The sequence below is a fragment of the Lissotriton vulgaris genome, chromosome 4_1 (assembly GCF_964263255.1).
Source record: "Lissotriton vulgaris chromosome 4_1, aLisVul1.2, whole genome shotgun sequence".
Taxonomy (NCBI): domain Eukaryota; kingdom Metazoa; phylum Chordata; class Amphibia; order Caudata; family Salamandridae; genus Lissotriton; species Lissotriton vulgaris.
The window spans coordinates 1,155,162,426-1,155,178,082 of record NC_141691.1 but is presented as its reverse complement, the minus strand read 5'-3'; positions in this window follow the sequence as shown (position 1 = coordinate 1,155,178,082).

Sequence of the window (15,657 nt, the reverse complement as noted above, 5' to 3'; positions counted from 1 at the left end):
GACTAATGGAAAAATTTGAATGCGAGGATTTGGAAGGGGTACTAATGTACAACTTCAAACCAGCGTTGGTCGATGTTAGCGGAGTTTTTAGATCCAGCTCCGCTTTGACCGGGTCATTTTCTATATATCTTTGACATAGGTCATTATCCAGCAACAATGGGGACAGACCATTGTTGAAGGAAACTTTTGTCAGAGAGGTGTTTAAAGTATGGTAGGCGTCCACTTGTGGGGTTTCCCCTATATGCATGTTATCCTCTTCTGTACCGTTCCTAGTTTTTATAATTACTTCTGGTTCTAATTCAGTGTTATTTTTCGCTGTGGAGAATGTGGGAGGAGAGAAAACACTCTCAACAGTCAGAGGAACTACTTTTGATTCTATTATACTGGTAACCGCAATTTCCTTTCTGTTTTCAGACAATTCTCTTGGAGAGTTGGACAATCTATCCGAGAGAATGTCACCGGATTCTTTGAGGACCACTGATTTGTTATCCTCCATTGCAGCTTTAGTCTTGCCCTTTTCCCACAAGTTGAAAATCTGACAAGTGCTCTTCAGATTAGAGGCCTGACCATGCTTGTTTCGGAGGGGGTTCGATCTGGTTTTAGAATTTGATCTTCCTACCAGTATTCTCCCAGACCTCAATTTCTTTGTCATCATCCCACTCCAGTAATATCAGAAAGAGGGCAGGGGAGGTATTAGTAGAAAACGTTTACCAGATTATAAGCTTCAGATGTACAGCTGAACTATTTATCACTAGTGAAGGGAATAGATGGATTGAATCTAAAGTGCACAAACAAGAAGTACAGATCCTAAGAAGTTAGCCTCTGTCTTCTAATATGATCCCCTTATACGGCAAGGAGGTCACGGGGCCATAGCCAGATAGCTTGTGGAGCTTATGGGGGGGTGACTGTTAGGGAATGGGCCTAGCCTAGCCTTCTCGTGCCTCTGAGGGCCTCAGAGGGCCCGCCCTTGTCCCGGGCTTCTCCCGGCACGCTCCCGCGCCGCGGCGCCTAGAGGGAGATTTGTAGCAGCGCTGAGGCGGGGGAGTAGCCAGCAGGGAGAGCCTCACAGCTGATGGAAATGCCGAGGGTCAGGCGCTCCTGGGACTTGGAGTCCTGCGCCTGCCCTCGCTCGCAGCCCTGCACTGACCACCGCCCCAAAGTTGATTTTGGCAGTTCGTGACCTGGTTCCAACACTGACCACAGCACAGTTCTTTCAGTGCAGACCGGCAATCACGCAAACGATGCGGGACCCGCGAAGCGGGTTCCGCGAGGAGTTGAGGCGAGGAGCTGAAGGAAGAGCAATTCCGCCGTTAGAAGCTCGCAATCCAACAGTCTTTACCAGCACCAGACAGGTGAGCAATGCAGCGAGATCCACAAGCCCACAGGTTTTAGCGGTGCTGAGGCGGGGGAGGAGCCAGCAGGGAGAGCCTCACAGCTGATGGAAATGCCGAGGGTCAGGCGCTCCTGGGACTTGGAGTCCTGCACCTGCCCTCGCTCGCAGCCCTGCACTGACCACCGCCCCAAAGTTGATTTTGGCAGTTTGTGACCTGGTTCCAACACTGACCACAGCACAGTTCTTTCAGTGCAGACCGGCAGTCACGCAAACGATGCGGGACCCGCGAAGCGGGTTCCGCGAGGAGTTGAGGCGAGGAGCTGAAGGAAGAGCAATTCCGCCGTTAGAAGCTCGCAATCCAACAGTCTTTACCAGCACCAGACAGGTGAGCAATCCAGCGAGATCCACAAGCCCACAGGTTTTAGCGGCGCTGAGGCGGGGGAGGAGCCAGCAGGGAGAGCCTCACAGCTGATGGAAATGCCGAGGGTCAGGCGCTCCTGGGACTTGGAGTCCTGCGCCTGCCCTCGCTCGCAGCCCTGCACTGACCACCGCCCCAAAGTTGATTTTGGCAGTTCGTGACCTGGTTCCAACACTGACTACAGCACAGTTCTTTCAGTGCAGGCCGGCAATCACGCAAACGATGCGGGACCCGCGAAGCGGGTTCCGCGAGGAGTTGAGGCGAGGAGCTGAAGGAAGAGCAATTCCGCCGTTAGAAGCTCGCAATCCAACAGTCTTTACCAGCACCAGACAGGTGAGCAATGCAGCGAGATCCACAAGCCCACAGGTTTTAGCGGTGCTGAGGCGGGGGAGGAGCCAGCAGGGAGAGCCTCACAGCTGATGGAAATGCCGAGGGTCAGGCGCTCCTGGGACTTGGAGTCCTGCACCTGCCCTCGCTCGCAGCCCTGCACTGACCACCGCCCCAAAGTTGATTTTGGCAGTTTGTGACCTGGTTCCAACACTGACCACAGCACAGTTCTTTCAGTGCAGACCGGCAGTCACGCAAACGATGCGGGACCCGCGAAGCGGGTTCCGCGAGGAGTTGAGGCGAGGAGCTGAAGGAAGAGCAATTCCGCCGTTAGAAGCTCGCAATCCAACAGTCTTTACCAGCACCAGACAGGTGAGCAATCCAGCGAGATCCACAAGCCCACAGGTTTTAGCGGCGCTGAGGCGGGGGAGGAGCCAGCAGGGAGAGCCTCACAGCTGATGGAAATGCCGAGGGTCAGGCGCTCCTGGGACTTGGAGTCCTGCGCCTGCCCTCGCTCGCAGCCCTGCACTGACCACCGCCCCAAAGTTGATTTTGGCAGTTCGTGACCTGGTTCCAACACTGACTACAGCACAGTTCTTTCAGTGCAGACCGGCAATCACGCAAACGATGCGGGACCCGCGAAGCGGGTTCCGCGAGGAGCTGAAGGAAGAGCAATTCCGCCGTTAGAAGCTCGCAATCCAACAGTCTTTACCAGCACCAGACAGGTGAGCAATCCAGCGAGATCCACAAGCCCACAGGTTTTAGCGGCGCTGAGGCGGGGGAGGAGCCAGCAGGGAGAGCCTCACAGCTGATGGAAAATCCGAGGGTCAGGCGCTCCTGGGACATGGAGTCCTGCGCCTGCCCTCGCTCGCAGCCCTGCACTGACCACCGCCCCAAACTTGATTTTGGCAGTTCGTGACCTGGTTCCAACACTGACCACAGCACAGTTCTTTCAGTGCAGACCGGCAATCACGCAAACGATGCGGGACCCGCGAAGCGGGTTCCGCTAGGAGTTGAGGCGAGGAGCTGAAGGAAGAGCAATTGCGCCGTTAGAAGCTCGCAATCCAACAGTCTTTACCAGCACCAGACAGGTGCGCTATCCAACGCTTTCCCAACTGTTGCACCCTCTGGAGTTGGAATAGTAATTTTTACCCTTACGCTATCCAACGCTTTCTTACTCTTGCACCCTCTGGAGTTGGAATAGTAATTTTTACCCTTACGCTATCCAACGCTTTCCCTACTGTTGCACTTACTGGAGTGGGAATACTAATTTTCACCTACCCGCTATGCAACGTTTTCCCTACTGTTGCACTCTCTGGAGTGGGAATAGTAATTTTCCCCCCTACGCTATCCAACGATTTCCCTACTGTTGCACCCTCTGGAGTTGGAATAGTGATTTTTACCCTTACGCTATCCAACGCTTTCCCTACTGTTGCACCCTCTGGAGTGGGAATACTAAGTTTTTACCCACCAGCTATCCAACGCTTTCCCTACTGTTGCACCCTCTGGAGTTGGAATAGTAATTTTTACCCTTACGCTATCCAACGCTTTCCCTACTGTTGCACTCACTGGAGTGGGAATAGTCATTTTTTACCCACCCGCTATCCAACACTTTCCCTACTGTTGCACTCTCTGGAGTGGGAATAGTAATTTTTACCTCTACGCTATCCAACGGTTTCCCTACATTTGCACTCTCTGGAGTGGGAATAGTAATTTTTACCCCTATGCTATTTAATGCTTTCCCTACTGTTTAATTTTCTGGAGTGGGAACAGTAATTTTAAATTCTACGCTATCCAATGTTTTCATTAATGTAGTTTTTTGGGGACTTTGAATAGTATTTTTATTTATTTATGTATTTAATATTTTGTGTATTATTTTAGATAATGTTGTATTAAATTAACTTCTAAAATATTGAAAGTATATTGAATTTGTTTAATTTATTAAATATAATTAATTATTTTTATTTATGTTATTATTTTATGTGTGTAGATGTATTTGTAATTTATGTTATTTGTTATTAATTTATAATTAATTAAAATAATTAAAAAATATTGTTATTAGGCAAGTATATATTATATATTGTATGTTTATTTTTAATTAAAGTTTTATTATTAAATATGTATTATTTATTAATGTTAAACATTATTAAATATGTTTAAATATGTTTGATGTATTTCATAAGTATTATTTAACTTTTTTTTTACAGAAAAAAACCCGATATTTTTAATTACGATATTCTTAACATCGATATTTAGTTTCAATATTTTTTTACTTACCATGTTGCAGATTAGGTGTCGATATACTTGCCTTCGATATTCCAGCGTCGATGTTGCTGTAGGTCGATATTCTGTCCATCGATATTCTGTCAGAGATTCGTCTGCACATACCCTTCCAACTTAGGGCGACATATGCAAAAGAAACAATTGATGGACAGAATGCTGGCAATGCAAACAATCTCCCCCAGTCACAAGGATCTGTGTTAATCCATCATTCTTTTGCTCACCACCCCACCCCAGTTTGGACCCAGCCATATGCAAATCAGGCGCTAAGTCGTGAAACTTAGGGCCTTCACAGGGGAAAAAACAAAGCTGCAACACATTCTTGAGAATAGTTTGCAGCCTTGCATTTCTGAAGTGGCGATGAGAGGCGTTAAGCCAAGGAGGCTAACGCCTCTCACAGCAACTTCATTGAGAATATCCCCCCTAAAGTGTTCACCTATCAGCAACACATGAGCAACCAGTGGTAGCATCAGTTAGCTGTATCCAAGATAAATGCACTGTACAGTACACACTGGAGGGAGGCACAACTATCCCACAGCTATGTGTGGGAGACAGGCAGCCAGTGCAGATACTAAATGGCACTGGGTGACAGAACTCTAGAAGGTTTTTCACTTAAACTAGCATACACTTTAAAATGGAAGTGAAATCTTCCATTACACAACCATATATGTAGACAATTGCTTTAACTTTTCACACATTGGTAGTGTGCTATTCAGTGTATCACACAAGCAATGTTTGAAATCTTGCAAGGAAATATTTCTCTGAATTTGCGCCATTCCCCAAAGAGGTGTTTTTTATGCAACAACAGGTCTAATTATCTTTGTAGATCTGACTTTATGTCAAGAAACATTGGTAGTAGCATTTGAAAGGACCAAGCATCAACCATCGGGCACTCTCTTAATGCAATGCCAAGCAAAGCAATCCAAAGTGCTATTTGTGTTAAATAAAAGTCAACTTTCCAGCAAAGAGAAGGTTTGTGCCCTAGAGTAAATACCATATCAAGAGTTTGTGCTACTTTGTGTAATTTTGTGACAGCACAATGTCTAATTAAATCTGCCCAATATGTCACAAAGAACATGATTTGTAAGAGTAAAATGTAAATCACAGGATTTTACCTTTGTAAATGGCTAATGTAATATTCCTGGAATTCTTTTGAGTTCCTGGCTGTGTACATCCGAAACGGTTAGTGAACAGCCAGAAACTAACAATTGTGTACATAGTAACAACAAATAGGGCAGGATCATAAAACCTTTGACTGGTGCTGTTTCATGTCTGTTGTGGTAAGTAAGGCAGGAAGTGCTTTTACCACAGTAACATGAAAGCAGATTCTGGGGGAGGTAGTGTGTAATAAACTCTTTGTGCATATTTGCTGGTTTCACCTCCTTGCGGTGGTGAAGAGGGGTGCAGTTTTTTGTGGTAATGTGTTTTCGGCTTCATTGCTGTTGAGTGATGCTACTGTGTTGTACTGTGGTTGTTGTTTTGATTTTTTTTGACTGGCTGTGTTATGTTCTCTTTTGTTTTTATGGTGTTGGCACGTTCTTACTATATATTATTGTGCTATGTTTTGTTTTTACTTTAAAGAGGTCAACAAAAACTCCTACATTCCCGGCAAAGAAACAGCACATGCTTTTAATTTTTGTGACAAGAAGCTATTAAACATTGCCAAAAGGTGTTAAAATACCTCTACTCCAGCTCTCCAACTATTTAAGGCACAGTGAGTGTACACTTTATGTGATCCAGTCCATAGTTTTCTAGCAGAAAATGCTCATGAATTTACTTCTATCAGTGATAGAAGAAAATGATTTTGAAGCGGGAATGGGAAGGCAGAATCTCATCTCCTCTAGCTGAGGTCAGTTCATTTTGTTTTATTTTTATTTTAAAAATGTTTATTGACAAACAAGACTGGGCAGTATACAATATCAATTTACACAAAAAAAAACCACAGAAAAACAGAATATAAGATTAAACAGTCCCGTCACATTTCCTGGCGTTTTTGTTTAGCCACAGTTAAGCCCCAGAAAACCAATAATAACCCTTAAATAAAATTCCTATCTAAGTACCCCTATAATACTCGTAGCCTATAGCAATATACATCTTACAAGAAGTTACCCCAGATCTTAACGAATTTTCCAATTCATTTAATTCCTCTGATCTTGGCTAGTGACTATTCCATTTTATAAATTTCATTAACAAGAGCCCACCACTCCATTGTATGAGGTGGGTTCACAGAAATCCATGCCCTGGCTATCACCAATCTTGAACAGGACAATAGAATATTTAACAGATATTTGTTTAAGCTATTAGGTGAGTGTATACCCAGTAAAGCCAATGCTGCTGATAAGGCCAAGCCAATCACTTGTATTTGAAGAAAAATATATTCAATTCCCGTCCAATATTTAGCTAATGATGGGCATGAGTAGAGTATATGTTCGAGGTCTGCTGCCACCAGACCACATTTAGGGCATTTGGTGCGCTCACTAACTGTATTGTTTTGCGACCATTTCAAAATTCTTTGTGGAGTGTAGTACAAGTTACATACGGTTTTGTATAGTTGGAGTCTTAAGCTTGAAGTTTGTACCACTCTATTAATGTTACAAAATGCAGAAGATATATTCTGGGCAGTTACGTTGAGTCCTAATCTAGTAGTCCATTTTAAAGCCAATTTAGGACAGTCATCTAATCTGTATTGAGTAAGGCACTTGTAAGCCACACTAATGAGCGATTTCTTATTACCCGAGTATAAACAAGCCCAGATATCAGAGTCACTTAATTCAATCAAATTCATCTTACGTATAAAGAAATCTCTTATTTGCATATATTTGTAGCGCATCATATCTGGCAGTTTATACTAGAGTTTAAGAGTGTCAAAATGTAACAAACCCGCTGATGCCAAAATCGGCCCACTTACGCCCTACTTTATCACTAAAAATACCCGGTAGCCCTGGGTTATCCCACAGTGGCATTTCAAGTAGTTAAAATTAAATTCCAAATTCGTTCTGCATCCTTAGCAGTCTTAAATCTTACTCGTTTAAAATAATTTGGGTTGTGCACTCTTGCCAAAAATTGGTTCGCATCTCTGCCAAGTATAAACTAATGAAAAAAACATTGGTTATTAATAACATGAAGACTACGGAGACGTCCTAAAAAAGTAGCAAAGAAATATGTTCTAAAGTCTAGGAAATTAATACCGCCCTTATCAAGTGGGAGCTTTAATATCAAAATTGATCTTCGAGACTTTCTATAGCCCCATATAAAGCTACTGAGAATGCCATCCAATTTTTTGAAAAACAAGTTATGTACACATAAGGCAATAGACCTAAAAAGATTTAAAAATTTCGGTAAAATATTCATTTTAATTAAGTTGATTCGCGCTAAGAGATTAAGCGGAATCTTGTGCCATTTTTTCAAGAGGGCGCCCACTTCCTTTGAGAGAGAATCATAATTAAGTGTGTTTATGTCCCCAATCTTAGAGGATATTTTCACCCCTAAATATGTAGCGGCCTGACACATTCCATGCACTGGAGAAGTAGATTGGTGATTCATGATAACTTGAGTTTTATTTAAGTTTAATTTATAGCCAGAGATGGCACCAAAGCTGTCAGCTTCCTGAGTAATCCCTACCATGGCGCCCGCTACATTTGTTGTAAAGACCGCTAAATCATCGGCATAAGCTGTAATTTTAAGAATTTTAGCTTCATTCTGGAAAGGAATGATGTTAGATGGAGTCTGAAGGGCATTAATGAATGGCTCCATTGAGAGAGCAAATAGCAGGGGTGATAATGGACACCCCTGCCGTGTCCCCCTTAGGATTGGAAAGTTGGAAGACATCAAACCCGCATAGCTTATTTTTGCGTTAGGGTCCCTATACAGAGCCTGTATGCTTCTCAGATATCGTCCCTTCAGGCCGAATTGGTTCATAACCCCCAAAGATAATCCCACCCCACTCGATGAAATGCTTTTTCAGCGTCTAGTAGTATCAGTCCGAGTGGGGTGAGATTTGTTGCTGCCACAATCAAAAGCAGTTATGGCCATATTTATATGGGCCGTTGTATCCCTCCCTACCACGAAGCCATGTTGTTGAACATTAACTAATCTCGGCATAAGTGGAGCCAACCGTGTAGCGAGAAGTTTAGAGTATGCTTTCGCGTCCGCGTTTATCAAAGAAATGGGTCTATAAGACCCACATTCCGTTGGTGTTTTATTTTTTTTAACATAATTTTGGCAGTCTTCCATGAGTCAGGTGCTTTCCCTGTTTCTCCAATTTGATTAATAACTAAACAAAGAAGTGGTAATAGATCATCCGCACAAATTTTTATGGACCTCTATAGGAAGTGTGTCCTCACCTGCGGCCTTATTAGAAGGCAGAGAGGTGATAGCAAGTCTCAGCTCAGTTAGGGTAGCCTATTCCTCCAATCGCTCAATGCTTTCTTGCTCTAAATAATCACCCTTGGGAAGGTTCTTATTTATATATGCTTGTATATTGCCCTCAGTGTTACAGTTCTCAGGGGTATACAGCTTACCATAGTATGAAACAAACTGATCCATTATTTGTGCCGGTTGACTGTACATAGCGTCCTGGGGACCCTTCATAGATTTAATTAAAGTGGTTGCTCGATCGTCAGCCACTATGTATGCAAGAATCTTCCCTACCTTGTCTCCGCACTCATATTGGGAAAGTTTAAACTTATGAATTTTAAAACTGTTTCTCTCCCTGAACAAACTTTGCAGGGCAGAACGAAGAGCAACTAGTTTAATTTCTAGCTGAGCAATATCTTGTGTACTTTGAACCCCTAATCCAAGAGTGTCAGCGAGATGTTTTTCAAGTGTCATAATATTAGATGTTACCTTCTTAATCTCTCTCTTGCGATCTGCGTTTTGTTTAAGTATAAACTGCTGAGCAAAACCTCTAATACAGGCCTTACAAGCGTCCCATGCGGATAGGAGTGTAGCTGTATTAATATGTATTTCAATAAATTCTTTAATGTGCTCCTTGAGTTGTAATATGAAAACAAGATCCGCTAATAAATATCTGGGGAAAGAAAAAGATCTAAGTTCCGGAGCCCTTTGTGCTATGTTAAGCAGAAAAAGTATTGGGCTATGATCTGATGTTACTCTTGGACAAATCTCCATAAAACCTGTTTCAATAACTTTATCCGAAGCCCAGGCCAGATCGATGCATGAACACAGTTTGTGAGGCGGGGAAGAGTACGTATAACCAGCTATACCAGGATACAAATTCCTCCAAACATCTTTAATGTTATGTAAGCGTGCTAATTCCAGTATCGCAGCCCGAGTCTTTCGCATACGTCGAAACAAACCTTTCTTAGTTACATCCTGATCGTAGTTCATAACACAATTAAAGTCCCCCATGAGTATCAATTCACTCTCCCAAGCAAGTAATTCAATATTCAACCAGTCAAAGATGTGTGGTTCATCAATATTAGGCCCACATATGGCACAGAAGACATGTTTGCAATTTTCCAATTCGATTTGAGCGATCGCCCATCAACCTCCACTGTCTGAAGACGTTTTTATCACTTCCCCTCGTAATTGCCTTTTCTTCAGAATCGCCACTCCCTGTATAGGTGCATTTAATGTAGTACAGATCACCACTTCATAGCCAAGTTGCCCCAGTAGTTTCTTATCCTTATAACAAATATGTGTTTCAGTTAGCAGGACCGGATGTGAATTATACATTTTCAGCTCCTCACACACAAGCTGCCTCTTATTCTTATTATTAAGGCCCGCAACATTCCAGGCTAAACATCTAATTTGATACATTGAATATATTTAACATATCTAAGCATTCTATAATGTTCTGTAATTCCTTCATTATAGCCAATCTGCTATCTTCAATATTAACCGCCCTAATGCTTGTTTTGTCATTTTTTACTTTAACCCCCCCTACCCAACCACTGGACCCCCCACCCTCCCCGAACCTACCCCCCTCCCCTATGTTCCTAAAGGGAGAACCCCCCTCTAACTCCCGCTGCCGCTGGAAGGGCAGCCAACTAGGGGTGCAGCTATCTAAAGATCTGACTCCTCCCTGTATCTAGGACTTGCATCAGCCAGCCATTTTTCAAACAAAAATGTAGAAATAATCATACAATTAAACTACCCCCCTTCAAAGTTTCTAAATATTCTACTTTTATACATTTCCCATTACATACGCTTTTGTTCTGTACTAAATTTAGATAGTACCAGCTCCGCTTCCCTAACATCGGTGAGGTAGTATGTATGACCAGATTTGATGGCTTTAAGGCACGCTGGTTCCTGAAGATATATCTGGGCACCTGCTGACTTAAAGGGGTCAATTAGTTGTCGCAGCTTCCAGCGCTTCTCCATTGTAACCTTACTAAGGTCTGACCTCACAAAAATGTTACATCTTCCGTTAACACTGGGGAATTGGGTCTAGCTTTCATAGAGACAGCCTGTCTTAGTAAAACATCTCCAAAATAAATAAAAAAAGGGCGAGGAAATTTGCTTCCTTTGTTTCTATTGACTAATGGCAGTCTGTGAACTCTTTGCAGTTGCGAGTCCCAATCCCAATCGGCCAGATCTCGGAAGGCATGTTGAAATAATTTAACTATGTAAGCACGAGGGACCCCTCAGGAATACCAAAGAGTCTAAGGTTCTGCCTCCACTGTCTTATCCATATCCTCCAGTTTATTTTGAAGCGCCCAAATCTCTGCATCATGGTGAGCAGATCGCGTCTCTGTACGCGTCAATAACTCTTCTACCCCCACCACTCTCTGCTGTAGTTCTTCAATTTCTTGTCTGATTCCGCCCAGTTTACTGGTCACTTCCAATAAGCAATTCTGCATTTTGTTGTGGGCTTCTTGCCGCTGCTCAGTTAACGTATGAAGAATTAATGCTAGTGAAGAACTTTCCGTTTGAGCTGGATCTGCCATGTTAGTAATGAAAATAGAGGTGTCAGAAAGTGAAATTGGAGAGGTATGCTCAGCCAAAGGGCATCTTTCTTGTACTTCAATCCTTGTAGCAGTAGTGTTTGGGGTTGTAATGATAGTTTGAGTGCTATCTGTACTGTTTACCCCGTTTGTTACCACCTGCGGGCCTCCCCCTTCTACCAAATGTATATCCAAATTTGTATCCAAATCCATCACCTCTGGTAGGGTGACAGACATGAAGCAGTCCAACTTGCCTCTTCAGAAAAATGAACTATCTCTGTCGGGCTGTTCCCTGATATTCGCAGCGCCATGGTTTTCACCCCCCCCCCCTTTGCCTGTATCCACTTGCGTAACAGACTCTCATCTCTGATAGGTTTCCCTCTTGTGTTGGAGTATGAGATCACAGTTAAGAGAGTAGAAGGGTTAGTATTCTTCTTATTTTTGAGTTTGCTCCTTGCCTTAGCTCTTCCTTTCTTTCTCAATATCTGCTTGGCAAAGTCTGCGGGGACCCCGTTATTGGCTCTCCCTCCTCTTCCACAATCTCTTCATACTCATCATTGAAGAATGCATCCCCTTTTTCACCATTACTGGTAACATTTTTAAGAGTCCCAATTGCCTCATCGATGGTATCATCCTGTACCTCACCATTCTGCTCAAAATGAGTATTTTTCAAAACCTGGGGACTGCTATGTTCGATACTTCATCCGTCGTAGATCTGCTCAGCTCTTTATCCATACCCCCCACACTCTCTTCCGGGTATGCCGCCACAGATTCACCATTTGCTGGGGTACAGTTCAGTGCTTCCCCTTTATTGCCACTGGGAAAGTCAGTAACCAAAGTGTCAATTTTCTTACTCGCCCCCCCCTCCACATCCTTCTCCTCCTGCAGTAACAGCTTTCAATTGAGCTTTCTGAATGCCGGCAACATTGTTGCCCTTCGGCAAAGTAACAGTTTTAGCCTTAACTACTGGTGATTTGTCAGGGGCTAAGAAAAGAGAGGGGCGTAAAACTTGAGGCTTACCAGTCTGTGGGTTCACCTTATCGTGCTTCCCTGTATCCTCCAACGGCGCGGGTAACTGTATGACATTCCCAGCCACCGTAGCTATTCGAGCAGTCGCGGTCTCGATGTTAACCGCAATGGCAATAGCCCCCTGATCGGGACCATCCGCAGTTACTGGCGCCCCTCTTGCGGCACGAGCAGTACCCGGAACATTCTCTGGAGCCATATCTTTACCAACGCCACAAGTTACTCCAGAGCCGTTTGATGTTTGTAGCGGCGTCCCTACCGCAACAATTAATGAAACAAAGTGAGGGCTAAGGCCAGAGCAGCCGAGCCAGCAATCGAGCAGCCGCCGAGCCCAGCACGGCGTTTCTGGATACCGAACGTCCCAGCGTCTCCAGCCGGTTGAGCCTCGCAAGAGCAGCAGCTGTAGGATTGGCAGGTCAGATCCGTAGCATACAGTCTCCGCACGACCAACTCCTTCTGATGCCGCGATGTCTAGGTATTACAGTGTGTGAAGCATTAAATCCGACCGTATGCAAGTCGCCATGGCCAATTGTCTCTTTGAGGAGTTTTAGGAGCTTCAGACTCAGCTGCACCTCCGTGGTCTTCAATCTGCCATCTTACCTCTACTCCAGCTCTCCAACTATTTAAGGCACAGTGAGTGCACACTTTATGTGATCCAGTGCATAATTTTCTATCAGAAAATGCTCATGAATTTACTTCTATCAGTGATAGAAGAAAATGTTTTTGAAGCGGGAATGGGAAGGCAGAATCTCATCTCCTCTAGCTGAGGTCAGTTCAATGGAAGGGTTTTCTTCACAGTGAAAAACAATTTAATGAGTAAATTGCTATGTTTATCAGTATACATAAGTACCTGCGATAGTCTCAGATTGCAAAAAGCCAATCCACTACATTTATATATAAATTATTTTAGAATCTAAATCAAATAAAGCAGGGTGGACCCCACGCTGTGTGGCAGGTGAGAGCATGTGAATATTTGCACCTCAGTCTCTTAGTGAAATCATCTAATATATTTCCCTATTGGTTGTATAGATGTTTCTTAGATTTGAAGTGCTGTACAGGAGTTAACATCTGAAATACATTCCAACTTGTAAAGCCAATGTGAGTCCACAATGAATAACAGGAATTGATACATTCAAATATGGATAGGCTAATTTCAAAACATTTATCAAACCAGCAAATATTCAAAGTAGAAATTAATTCAGAAGATATAACAATATAATTTGAAGGCCAAAATGTGGCAGTAACATCATAATAAGATGAGGTACAAAACAGTAACAATCACAATGCAAAGGAATCCAATTGTTGCAGAAGGTGCTCCATTAAGAAATTTCACTTTTCTAATCTAAACAAAGTTGGAGATCAATATCTTCTAATTGGGATTTCTAGCCAGGAGCATAGAAGGTGTCAAGTGTCAACATAGAGTCAAACTTCTCTAGAAGCTCTGGGAAAAGAAAACGTGTGCATCATGAAGCTAAGACTCATCAGAGAGGTCTGCTCCCACCCAGAATCAGAGGCAAATTCTGCTGCTCTACCTCTGGAAACACCAATTAAATACACACAGTAGCATCAAAACCATCCATATCTTTCTCTCCAACCATCAAGTGCAATCCAGTAACCATGTGCAAGGGGAGTTGACATACTCCTTAAGTTCTCATCTTCTCTTATTTGGTATGCAGCTGATAGCCTTGAACATTTTGGCCTCCTGGTACACAGTGAACATGAGGCCTCCTCTCACCATCATTTCTCCGAGTTCAATGACAACTTCCTTCCCATAGGTCTCACTATCAACAGTCTTATACAAACAATAAACCTCACTCTAGCTAACAAGAAACATGGGGCCTTATTTATGAAGCACTTGCGCCGCCGATGCGTCACTTTTTCCTATGTTAAAAGTGACGCAACGGTGGCGCAAGGCCTTCATAAATAAGGTCCATGATGACGCACCTGCGGAAAAACAGCATACCGGCAAAGTTAAAGCACAATTTTCAGTTAAGGCCTAATGTCAAGCCAAGATAACAATGGATGCACAATACAACATATTAAAACATTGGAGGAAATGATCTATGCTAAATATGAATATAACTTGTAAAAAATTAGGTCAGTTATGGATTTGTTTAAAGCAGTTATATATGAACTTCTAGTGATCATAAAGTTAAATGTTGTTATTTCGGGTAAATGTGCCACGCATATTATTACATTTAGACCACATTTGAAAATAAATGTATGTACATGATGTAAACTGCGTGGAGCCTAAATTACGCTGCTCCACAGGTACATTATGCGGAATGAACAATAGATAAAAAAGAGAGCAACCATAGGGAAGAAAAGGAGACGACCGGGGCCTGAGGTGAATAGGCAGAAATTAAAGTAATTTTAAATTATGTGTTAATTGGAGTTGATTAAGTGTAACAGTATTAGGTTTGGCGTAAGCATGAAGAGAGAGGTTACAGATAGGGTAGGGCAATATTTGGAAGAGAGGACCATTTGTTAGAACAATGCTATGGAATTTAGAGCGTTAAGACTTGGCTGAAGGATGTGCTCCTATGAGCTATGCTTACTTCTGAATAAAGCAGCCTTTTCCAAAAATCAAAGCAAGTTTCAGGAGCCAATCAGATCATATCAGATAATTTTTTCGGAAGTAAAACACAGGCATAAAAGCACAATACAGAGATTAAAACATCATTAACACATTTGGCATTAAAACATTAAAAAAAAAAGGTCTATGGGCCCAAACATCAAGGTAAGGGAGTCATATCGTCAAGACTCAGGGCAAAACCATCACGCAGGTGCCCCTTTAACAGCAATTGGGAAGTGTGACTTGCGGCATCTTTCTGCCAGCAGTCAATCATGTTCTAAGGTGAAGCTCAAACACTCCTGGTCGCAACAGCTACCTGTCACCTGTAAAAGAGGCAGCTTCGCAGCCAAGCTGTGCAAATCTGTGTTTATTGAAACAAAGGCACTGCAGCAGCCTAATCAATAATCGGAACCGTGCAGTTAATTTCCTGTATTCACAGAAAAGTCAATTATTTTGTTTTCATTCGCTGCAGTCGCAGTAGAACAAATACAGTTTCCAAATTAGAGGGAAATAAAGCATAAGAGAAAATAAATCACAACGACCTGTTTACGTCTGACAATTAAGTAATTGCTGTTGTTATCAAATCATGCCAAATATATCCATTTCAAGCGACTTAAGTTATCTCTTCCCCGCAGCTTCTCACAGATGAAGACAGCGTGTTGACGGAAGCTTTAAGTGTCTGTTGAATCATTTCAGAGGTAGGATGGTTTTGAAGAATCAGATATGAGGACAATCATTTTTCATAGAACTGATAATCACAATTAAGAAAATAATGATCTGGAACAACATC